General features: G+C 37.1%; 1 protein-coding gene across 11 annotated transcripts in view; it reads right to left on the bottom strand.

Moving 5' to 3' along the window:
• Window positions 1–12,045, bottom strand: part of LRRC7 (leucine rich repeat containing 7) — a 628,763-nt gene that overhangs the window by 198,675 nt on the left and 418,043 nt on the right. The window lies entirely within an intron of this gene.

The following is a 12,045-nucleotide window of genomic DNA, read 5'->3' as shown; positions in this document are numbered from 1 at the left end:
GTAAAGGCCCTCCCGTTGTTCATCGATTTGCTCGAGCGGGCCCAGTAACGTCTCCATTCGTCCCTGTCACTTGCTAGTGTAGCCCGATGACATATTGGGGGCTCCTTCAGGATCAGGGGAATGAAGACCATTTATTGTTACTGTTTTTTGACATATTGAGTACCCCACGGTTAGCTTGTCAGGCTCTGCCATGTGGGCGGGATACTCTCGGTAGCTTGCCAGACTCCCCGAGAGGGTTGGAAGCTTTTGGGGCAGCCTCTAATCACCTTTACAGGTGTTCCTAGTCAGGAATATAGGCGGGTATGATACTCTCAGTAGCCTGTCGGGTTCTCTGAGAGTGAGAACTACAGAATAAGAGGTCTTATTCTTTTTTTTTTTTTTAAATTTCTTTTATTTCCTTTTTATTAGTGAAAAACCATGAGGTACAGTTATAGGCTTACAAATTTTGTGCTTGGGATTCAGTTATACAATGATCAAGTCCCCATACCTCCACCAGTGCCCGTCATCCATCCCCATGGGTCCCAGCATCCCCCCCACCCTCATCCCCCCCCCGTCCCATCCTGCCTCTGTGGCAGGGTATTCCCCCTTAAGAGGTCTTATTCTATATTATATCATATTATATAATTATATTATTGCTCGAGCGGGCCCAGTAACGTCTCCATTGGAGACTTTGTTGTTACTGTGTTTGGCATATCGAATACATCACGGGTAGCTTGCCAGGCTCTGCCCTGTGGGCGAGATACTCTTGGTAACTTGCCGGGCTCGGTGAGAGGGGTGGAGGAATCGAACTCGGGTGGGCCATGTTGGCTGCGTGCAAGGCAAACGCCCTACCGCTGTGCTATCGCTCCAACCCATTTCATCATAAAAATAAGAAATATTGAAGCTTATTACTTTAGTATGTGGTACTAAATTTGTATGTGTCATGCATACAAATAAACTCATTTTCTTGCCTTCAAACTTCCCCATTCCTTGCAATAAGTCTTTGCCTGTTTTCAAAGCAAACAAAAAATTTAGTGTTGTGTGCATGTAGTGCTGGGACTGGAACCCAGGTTTCTTACATGCAAGGCATGTGCTTTACTGTGAAGCCATATCCCTGAACCCCCAAATTGAAGTTTTCAATAAGATTTTAGCTTGGTTTTTAGATATTCCCTAGTTATAGCCCAAGAATATTCTCTTAGCCCTATTATTGCATTCTATTTCTATTTTTTTGAGAAGACTTGATTATAAACCAGTACTTTTTTTTGCGGGGGGGTTGTTTGATTCCTTTTGGGTCACAGTCAGTTGTACTCAGGGATTATTCCTGGCTCTGGGGCTCAGGGATGATATGGGGTACTGAGGGTCTGGGTCAGCCAGACAAGCAAGCAAGGCAAGCCCCCTACTCACTGGATTCTCTCCATCTCCATAAACCACCACTCTTAATGAGGTTTATGCTGATTTAATCAGGGAGAATGTGAAATTTTTCATTTTTTAAAGATTTCTCTGATGGAAAATATTGACAGTGTCATTATGGCTTTAGACACATTGAGATATATGTCATTCTTAGAAAATCCTCTGTGGAAAGGAAAACTGACTAATGAGTCTCATTCATAGTGCCCAGTCATGATATTACTGTGATGAGAAATGACAGCAGGGGAAAAATACTTCCTTTGAAAACAGGCAAAGACTTATTGCAAGGAATGGGGAAGTTTGAAAGCAAGAAAATGAGTTTATTTGTATGTGTGACACTGGAGATTGCTTAGGGAAGCTCTCCGCAGACACTGCATTTGGCCCAATTTGATCCTTCTATCAAGCAAAGTCTCCACATTTCTTTTCAGTGAGAAAATACGTTTTAATTGAATGATTCATCAAGGACTTCTTTCACTTTCCAGAGTTAGTGGAGATATTGTTTCGCTTTTTTTGGAGCACAGTTCTAAATTTTGTACTTAAAAATGGAGAAACTTATCAATTATTTCCTCTCTCTTGGTTATTGTTGAGTTTGAAACTTCCAGTTCATATAGGGATGATTTTAAAGATGAGAAGTGACTGAAAGGTTCACGTTTGCAATCAAATCACTCATTGATTCATTTATTCACTGCTTCACTCGTTCATTCATTCATTCAAAACGTTTTTCAGTGTGAGTTGGGAGCCTGATTCTCTGCTTAGGTTTAGGAAGTTTTCTGAAAGTTTCCAATGTTGAGTTGGCAAAATTAAAACATTAATTTGTCTATTACATACTATTTGTCTAATAGTTCAGAGTACTATTTGTCTATTACGCTAATACCTTTCAAAGGAGTCTGCCTTTCTCTATTCCATTTTGTAATCCTGGAATGTAAACATTTCCTTTTTTGACAAATGTCTCCCGATTAAACACCAACAATAGGTCTGGTGGCTAGAGGAGGCAAGTGCACCTGTGTGTTCCCTCAAAGCATTTTGCCCGGAAGTGAACTTCACCAAGAGCAGATGATTTCAGGAGGTGGTTGTTCCCCCACAGCTGGAACCAGCCTATCACTCCTCAGGAGACACCGACCTCCTGGGAGGGGTGAGTCCTGGTTTTAAGCTTTCTTTATTCTTTATACACCATCTTACAGTTGTTCCCTACCTTGGAGGTAAAGTGACTTATTGTCACTTTAATTCTTTATGGTTTTTCCCTTTTGCCCTTCAGTTCCTCTCTTAAAATGAACCACTCTTATAGACATAGAAAGATTGCATTCATCTGGGGGATATAAAGTAACAAAATATGAGATTAATACCCAAGAATAGCTGAGATCAGCACCAGGAAGATTACTCCATAGCTTAGAGGCCAGCCGGGCATTCTAGGGGAAAGGGCAGCTCAGATAGAGAAGGGAGCACCAAATAAAGGGTGTTTGGAGGATCCTCCCAGGAGGGGAGACACATGTTGAAAGTAGACTATGGACTGAACATGTTTGCCACTCAATACCTCTTTTGCAGACCACAACACCCAAAAGGAGAGAGAGAACACAAGGGATTGCCCTGCCACAGAGGCAGGGTGGGATGGGGGGATGGGGGTGGGAGGGATATTATCCATGGTGGTGGAAAATGGGCACTGGTGGAGGGATGGGTATTTGATCATTGTATAATCGAAACCCAAGCACAAAAAATTGTAAATCTACAACTGTACCTCATGGTGTTTCACTAATAATAAAAAAATGTAAAAAAAGAAAAAGAAGAATTGCATGAACTAGGAAAAAAATTAAGCACAAAAATCATAGCATTTCCTTAGTGAGTCATTTTGTTTCTTGTATAACATATTGGTATTTTTCAAACATCCAGATAGTCTTGTTCTTTTAAGTACATGATATGATTATGATTCAACCCTTGTAATATGTCATATAGATTTTCTTGGCCAATAATGTATAAACAGCAATAATGTGTTTCACAACTGGAAAGAACTTTAAAAGTTTATGTGAAGTTTCTCATCAGACCAAATAAAGCAGTGAAATTCACCCAAATTAATAAAGGCAAAATTCAAATAAAAAAAATGAACCACTCTTTCTTGGAGTAGATCACACCTGGTGATGCTCGGGGATTATGGGCTCAGGGATCAGTCCTGGTGGCTTTGGGGAACCATACAGGGTCCTGGGGATTGAACCCAGGTCTTCTACATGCAAGGCAAGCACCCTTTCTGCTCTACTATCACTCCTGCTCTATGTACCATTTTTTATATTAAACTTGCTCGAACAGTTGATGTAGTTTTTATCCCCTGACTGAAATCTGACTGACAGCAAAACTGAGGTGCTTCAAGTCATTTTAGAAATGTTTAATTTTTAAAATTTTGATATGTTAATAATTTCAGGCAATAATACATAACATATGCATATATTGCATAATGTGTATTTACATATGACACATGTACACCTTGTATTTATATATGCATAGAATTGAAGTTTCAGTAGTTTTACAATGGCAGGAAATAAAGGAGTCAGTAATTAAAATGTTTTAAATATTTTCCCTGAAATTGAGTAGTCAGTTAGTTATATGAAGGCAAATTGTACTTTATTACTTTATATTTTTTCCAAAGTTTTATTTGAAGAAAAATAGACAACATTTTTAGTAGATGTGACTACCTATGTTGTAATTATATGCAAAAGAAATGACTAGATGTATAAGTAGCACGTGGTACGAGAATCAACCCACCTGAGAAGAGGAGGGAGTAAAATTATTGGCCATTTAGCTCTTAGTAGGAGTTTAATTTACTTCCAGTCAATTAAAATTATAAGTTAAAATACTATGATATACACTAAAGTTTTAAATTTCTATGTGAACACATTCCACATTCATATTACTATTATAGCTGAAACAGATGTTTTGTAAAACTACTGGCAATTTTTCTATTATGTAGTTCAGACTGTCACCTTTCTTAATGTACTTGGAATTTTTTCTTAACTCTATTAAATAACTTAAAAAAAAACCAAAAATAAAAGGGCTTGAATACTGAAATAAGAAATTCTCCTTTCCCATGATCTCTAGACTCATTAAGCATTTAAAATGGTCATGTGGACTGAAAGTGCTCAAAAACAATTCCTATAACAAAATTTTATTGAATATACAGTGTCTAACGTAGTCTAAGAAAGGCTGGATATTTCATGTATTAGCTAACTTATTAGACAGATATAATGATACTACTTCCCAATGAATTTTATGAATGTTGAAATACAATCTAGGGTCAGGAGAGGTAATATAGCTGGTAAGATGCTTGCCTTGGACAAAGCTGGTTCAGGTTTTGTCCCCAGAACCCATGTAGTCTGGGAGACTGCTAGAAGTGATTCCTGAGCACTGAGACAGAAGTGCTACTCGCAATTCTAACCTATTTTTGACATTATTATTTTTTAATTACACGATTTTACAAAAACCATGTTTTTAATCTTGAGGAAATAAGGACAAATATTTCTAAAAAATTACTATGTATAGCACTGCACTGTAGCACTGTCCTTCCGTTGTTCATCTATTTGCTTAAGAGGACCCAGTAACGTCTCCATTGTGAGACTTGTTACTGTGTTTGGCATATCGAATACATCATGGGTACCTTGCCAGGCTTTGCCATGGGGTTGAGATACTCTCTGTAGCTTGCAGGGTTCTCCGAGAGGGGTGGAGGAATTGAACCCGGGTCGGTCGGGTCAGCCAAGTAATTTTTATATAAATTGCTTTTAGTTTAAAGATTTTAATTTTTATGACTTAGGCATCTTGATTTTTAAAATCCATTGTTCTGTATTTTAGAATTTGAGTAACTTATAATTTAGAAATATCCCTGTTAGTAACTTGTACATTAATTAGTTTAAGGAGTTAAAAATACTGATATTATCACAATTAATATTTCAAATTTTGAGAATGAATACTGAATAATTTTAGGTGTAAGGCAGAGGATTTTATTTAAGGTAAGAATATTAAATATTTATAGATTACTCCATAGTTTTTCAAAAAATATAGAGTATAATACATTAAGTCATATTAAAAAATTTTTTTTGATGTTTGGGCTACCCTCAGTGATGCTCAGGGGTTACTCCTGGCTCTCCACTCAGGAATCACTACTGGCAGTACTTGGGGCACAATATGTGATGCTGTGGATTGGACCTTTGTCAGCCCCTTGTAAGGTGTAAGGTGTAACCTTATCTGTTATATGATCTCTCCAGCCCTTTAAATTACATTTTAAATAATATGATATAATATTGATACTTATATTTAATACATATACCAGCAGAAGACAAGGAACAAACAGATAGAAAAACTTTTGAGGATATCAGGGCAAATATTTTTTAAAAGTTGATGATAAATATGAATCTGCAGTTAAAGCACACAAAGATAATGTAGAAAAATATCAGTCATGAGCACGGTTTAGAAAAATCCTAGACAGGGCTGGCCTGAATACAGTTTATGTAAAAGGTCATGATAAATGTCGCGGAATACAGTTCAGATGGTTGTACATAACAAACTCCTTTTGGGTAATTAATAGAACTAGCATATTCTATTTTAATTCCCACCTAAACATCTAAAGAGGGGAATGTTTCAATAAAAGAATGGTACAGAATTTGACTTCTCCTCATGACAAATCCTTTTAGTAGTAGAAAAAATAGGGAGGTATATTCTGACGTTCACTTAAGAGTATCCAAGAGTATCTGTTCAAGAGTAAAGAATGTTTTTAATAAGACATTAAGTGAGCTAGGAACAGTAATCTGACTTGCTTCTAGTCTACTATTTGCTTCCATTCTACCCAAAATGATATGCATTTGCTTCTATTCTTAATACTTATACCAAAATATAAGTATATACTGTGTATACTATAAATGTATAAAATAAATGTATACTACAACAGTATGCATTTTCTTCTATTCTACTATTTAGTGACAATTAGCTATGTAGAAATCCCCAAAGAATCTATGAAGTATTTATGTTATTAAGAGAATTTAGTAAGTGACTAGATGTAAATGTCAGAAAACAAAAAGTACATGGATTATTGTACACAGCTGCAGCAAAACAACTGGAGACTAATTTGTGGAGAGGCTTACGCCAAATCCAGCACCGCTCAGGGTTTACTTCCTGCCCATGCTCAGGGGTCAGTGCTTGTGGTGTTTGGAGATCAAACTGAATTTGCTAACTGCAAGGCAAACACCTTCACTCCTGGACTGTCTCTCCAGCCCCAAGACTTGAATTTTTGAAGAACTATATTTGTGACCACCAAAAAAGAGAGCAACAAGGGATTTAGAAATAAACTTAAAATACATAAAAATATTCTGAATATTTACTAAAGTATATTCAACAGAAAAATAATGGAAACATCACATTGATAGAAAATAATTAGGAATTATGAAAACATCAAAATTACATAGCCAATTCCAAAAAATAATTTATGTGATTAATTTTCAGTAAGAGTCCAACAATTTATTTTCCTTTTGAGGAGTTTGATTCATTCTAAAATTCATCTGAAAAGTAAATACCTAGTTGCCCAAAGGGAGACTAACTCTATTAGCTAACAGAAAGTTATTATTTGTGGAACTAGAACAAACTAAAATGTTGCTACCCAGCAAAAGAAGTTTTCACAAAACGAAAGGGCAGTCAAGTGAAAAAGAGAAGATATTCATAATTTGTCTATCTGAGTAGGGGTTGATAGCCAACAGAATTCCTACAACTCAATGATAAGGAAATAATTTATTTGAAAATGAGAAGTGCGTTTGGAATATGTATTTTTCCAAGGAAGACATACAGATGGCCAATGAGTTTGTGAGAAGATGAATATCACTAACAGAAAAATAAGTTAAAATACAATGAGATATCGTCTAATGCCTGTCAAAATGGCTACCAACAAACATTGAAGCAGGAAGAAATATCAAGCTCCAATAAAGGTGTAGAGAAAAGGGAACTTTTGTGTACTATTGATGGAAATATACATTGATGCAACTGCTTTGGAAAACAATATTCTCCTCACCTCCCCTCAAAAAAAAATGAGATTTAACAACTCAACTTCTGATATAACAAAATCTTGTTGATTTTAAGTGAAAAGGACTCAATAAGCAAATTACAAAATGCTACACACAAAATACTTTATGATTTACATTTAAAAACTTATGTTAATCAATTCAATCGTTAATTAGTTAATTTCTTTTCTTTTTAAAGCCAAGTCTAACCTTTATTATGAAGAAGGGGTATAAGGAAAACTTCTCAGATTGAAAGAAGGAATTGGGAAACATATACCAATTATACAAAGAGCTAACATTTATCAAGTACATACAGACTAGTTGCCCTTTGAAAGAATTTTTCATGTATTAAACTCCTCTCATCCTCATGAAAACCATGTAATACTATTATTGCCATTTCCCCAATGCATCCACTGGCAAAAAATCTTTTTTACAAAGATTAAGTTGATAAATACTTACATCTATATATATTAAACATGACAATGAACTTAGCAGAGTCATCATAGTAGCTGCTGTTCTGCATGCAAAGATAGACTATCCATATGGGTGTATATTAATTAAGAACCAATATTATTGCTATTGTTACTGTTTTTAGGAACAAAATAAAATTTAAAATGGCATATCACTTCAAGAATTTTAAAATCTAATAGGAAAGACAAAATCTGACCATCCTATTTAAGCAACCTGCAAGCATCGATGAAACAGTCTCTCTTTCTTTATCCCTCATCTCCCTTGGTGAATTAAGCCAGGTTGAATTTAACCCCTCTCTACTCTGCATTGAGTATGGGTAACGGAGAACCATCAGAAAGAAACAGGTTCCTTCTACCCATAGTAACTGTGATCAAGAGTATCCTTAATGCCACTCAGCATGATCTTTGTCTATTCTTTCTCCTATTTCTTCATCAACTGTTTTATAATCAGTTAATTTCTTTCCTTGAAGAAACTAAGAAAAGATGGTAGACACCTAGAGCAGGATCTGTAGTGCATATAACCAAGAAAGGACTAGTTATCTAAACTACAGAAATGATCTTTGCAAAAATGACAACCAATAAGAAAATGGGCAGAAACACTTAAACAGGAGTGTCACAGAGGAGGAAAAACAAATTGTCACGAACATATGGGAAACTTGCCAGTCTCACTAGAAAGTTCCATTTCCTAAGGAATTATTGTTTTATAGCACATTATAAGCTCCACTGAGCTTTACATGAGTTCTGAGCCAGCGAGGGTCTTCATTTCACTGGCTAGGTGGATATTTCCTTCAAATATTCATCTACAAAAGGGCTTCCATGATACACAACAATCAATACATGTGTTCCTGACCATTTTGTAACATTGAGAGACTCCTGATTATTCTTTGACACTTGATTATTTGTTTGGCTTTCTAGATTATACAGAAGAGTAAGGATCGATAATATCGCAACATGTACAAACCTAACAGGGTCCCATTTCTAACCTAGTCCAAAGGAACACATATCATTTCATGAAAAGCAACTGGAGATAGGAAGGGAGGAGGAATATACCCAAAGAAATTAATGATGCTTCTATAAATAGGTAACACAGTCATCCATCATGAATATATTTCACTTTGTCATCTTTACATACACTTCTTTTACCCTTTTAACTTTGGGGTCGGGGGTGGTAGGTGGGCACACCAGGCCATGCTCAGGGCTTACTTCTGACTCAGCAATGAGAGATCACTCCTGGCAGGGTTCAGAGGGCCAAGTGGGGTGTGGATAATCCAACCTAGAATGACTATAAAAGTAAAGGCCCTCCCGTTGATCATCGATTTGCTCGAGCAGGCCCAGTAATGTCACCATTGGAGACTTTGTTGTTACTGTGTCTGGCATATCGAATACTCTCGGTAGCTTGCCGGGCTCTCCGAGAGGGGCGGAGGAATCGAACTCGGGTCGGCCATGTTGGCTGCGTGCAAGGCAGACGCCCTACCTGCTGTGCTATCGCTCCAGCCCAGTATATACCTTGCATATAGAATGACTATATAGTCATTCTATATGCAAGGTATATACTCTATCTAAGTTTCTAGCCCCTCACCTTTCTCATTTTAAAAATATGGGCACATTAATTTTATATCAACAAGTTTTATGGAAGAACAACAAAATCCTTAGGAATTATATCCCTAGAATTTTTTCCCAGTATAATCTTTGAGCAGTTACTGCTATTATATACAATAAAGAATAGCTCCTTTTGTTTAAAATGTTTTCTTTTTATAAAGGCAACCCTAACTCACTCTATGTCTCATCTAATTTGGAATATTCTAGTTGCTTCTTTTTTTTTTTTTTTTTTTTTTTTGCTTTTTGGGTCACACCCGGAGATGCTCAGGGCTGGCTCTGCACTCAGGAATTACCCCCTGGAAGTGCTCAGGGGACCATATGGGATGCTGGGAATCAAACTTGGGTTGGCTGCGTGCAAGGCAAATGCCCTACCCGCTGTGCTATCACTCCAGCCCCTCTAGTTGCTTCTTAAGCACAAAAACCTGTTCTCTAGGGCTTCCACACTGTAAGTTTTCTATTTCTTTCATTTTTAAAAAAATTTATTTTCTTCTTTTTTTTCATACTTTTTGTCATCTTTCCTCCACAGCTGTCTCTTTACCATGTCACACAAAATGAGTCGCCTCATACTAGCCTCCCAGGTATTCATACCCAGCTACAGAATGTAATTGAAAACCCCTTCCTCCAGATAACATTGTTTCTAGAGGCTTTTAATCAAATCCTCACATTGGAATAACAGCCAGATATTTGATTAAAATGAATTACAAAAGAAATGTGAAGTTTCATAATTATACTCTTTCCTCACCCCTTAACTGAATAGAGGATCCTCAAGCAAATGCAAAAATGAAAAGCTTTACTAAGAGACTTATTTTGAGATGAACATGGAATGTTGGCAGTTTAGAAAAAAAGGATGCTTCTGCTTAGATAGAATTTCTTTGATACCTTTTAGCATAAGTGAAATGTATATATAGATATGTACAATTTCAATTTAGTAAGCTATGCTGAGATGTAAAAAAGACACAATTTGTTGATCCAAATGTTTATAGTAAAATATTAATTTTGAAACTATTAATCTGAAGGATTTACGAAGTAACATACCTGAAGGAATTCAGATTCATCAAAACATATGTAAAAGGTTTATAGATTCTTTGGCATGAGATTATCTCAGGGAGTCTAGAAAGTAGATGGGATGTTTGGAGGGATTCAGGATGGGAGATATGTGCTGAAAGCAGATAAAGGACTGAACGTGATAGCCTCTCAGTATCTTTATTGGAAACCATAATGCCCAAAAGTAAAGAGAGAATATGGGGGAAATTGTCTGCCATAGAGGCAGGGGGAGGGTTGGGATAGGGGGGTATACTGGGGATATTGGTGGTGGAAAATGTGCACTGGTGGACGGATAGGTGTTCGATCCATTGTATGACTGAAACTCAAATATGAAAGATTTGTAACTGTATCTCACAGTGATTCAATAAAAAAAAAAAGTAGATGTGGTTGATCTCCTTATTTTACTGAAGAAGAAGCTGAGGTTAGTGAGAGAGGCATAACAGAAAGGCACCCAGCTAGCCAGAGATAAGAGGTGAGAATCAAACTTCAGTTGTCTGAATGCACTGGGTTCTTTCAGTGATCACAATACTTCATGGCAGAGCTCAGTTTTATTGCAACTGATTTGAAACTACCAGTATAAATTAGTTCTGCCACTAACACCAACCTTTCCAATTTAATTGCATTAATAAATACGTGTCTCTAAAAAACATGTTAGAGGTGTATTATGCACTATGCTGGAACCTCACGCAAGGTGTCTTGTAACAAAGTCAGGTGCATGCAAAGAAGACTGTTCTGCCGTAGGATGGAGCAAGAGGTGGGAATCTCTGCAGTTTATTTTCGCTCTACGAATCCACCATGTGGATTCTTTTGTGTCTGGAGACCAGTTATAGGGTCACTAATAGAGCTACAGCTGGTGAGTTTCCCTCACCCCGCCCCCACCCCCACCCCCTTACTGAAGTCTGGAATGGACCACCAAACCTGGAGCTAGAGGGAAGAGAGGAAAGAGATTCATGCATGCATGGGCAGTTAATGAAAGTTGTGGGGAGCAGTGTTAGCAAGAAGACAACCAGTGCTCCAATGAGAACTGCTGGAGATCCAAGGGCAGACTCCAGGGTCAGAACTGCAGAGTGGACATATTCTCTCTGCAGAATGGTAGAGATGCTGGTGCAGACACAAGCAAGCACTATCCTAAGGATTTTACCAGTCTGAGACTGTGGAGTCCCTTTCCCTTGCAGTTAGAAAGATATGCGACCTCCTAGGCACACGCTCAGTTCCATTGTAAGGAGAGAATCAGGGTAATGTCAGAGGATAGCAGCCACACAGAATTTTTGTGCAAAGAAGATGAATATAAACTAACGGGGCCATGTCACTTCTGAAATAAGATTAAAATTTTAATCACAAAAAGAATAAAAGTCCATTTTTTATCCTTAATACACCGTTAATCAAAGCTGAGAAAGTAACCAGATTAGCTCTGGTCAAAGTTAAACAAGTTAATTTTGTACATACAAATGCAGCATTCACTGAGAATTTTTTAAAAATGTCTAAGTCCTGTACCTACATTATCTCACATGATTTTCACACAAGCC

Source organism: Sorex fumeus, unplaced genomic scaffold (genome assembly GCF_029834395.1).
Source record: "Sorex fumeus unplaced genomic scaffold, SorFum_2.1 ptg000011l, whole genome shotgun sequence".
Taxonomy (NCBI): Eukaryota; Metazoa; Chordata; class Mammalia; order Eulipotyphla; family Soricidae; genus Sorex; species Sorex fumeus.
Note: the sequence above shows the minus strand (reverse complement) of the source record. Positions and strands in the feature narration are given on the sequence as shown.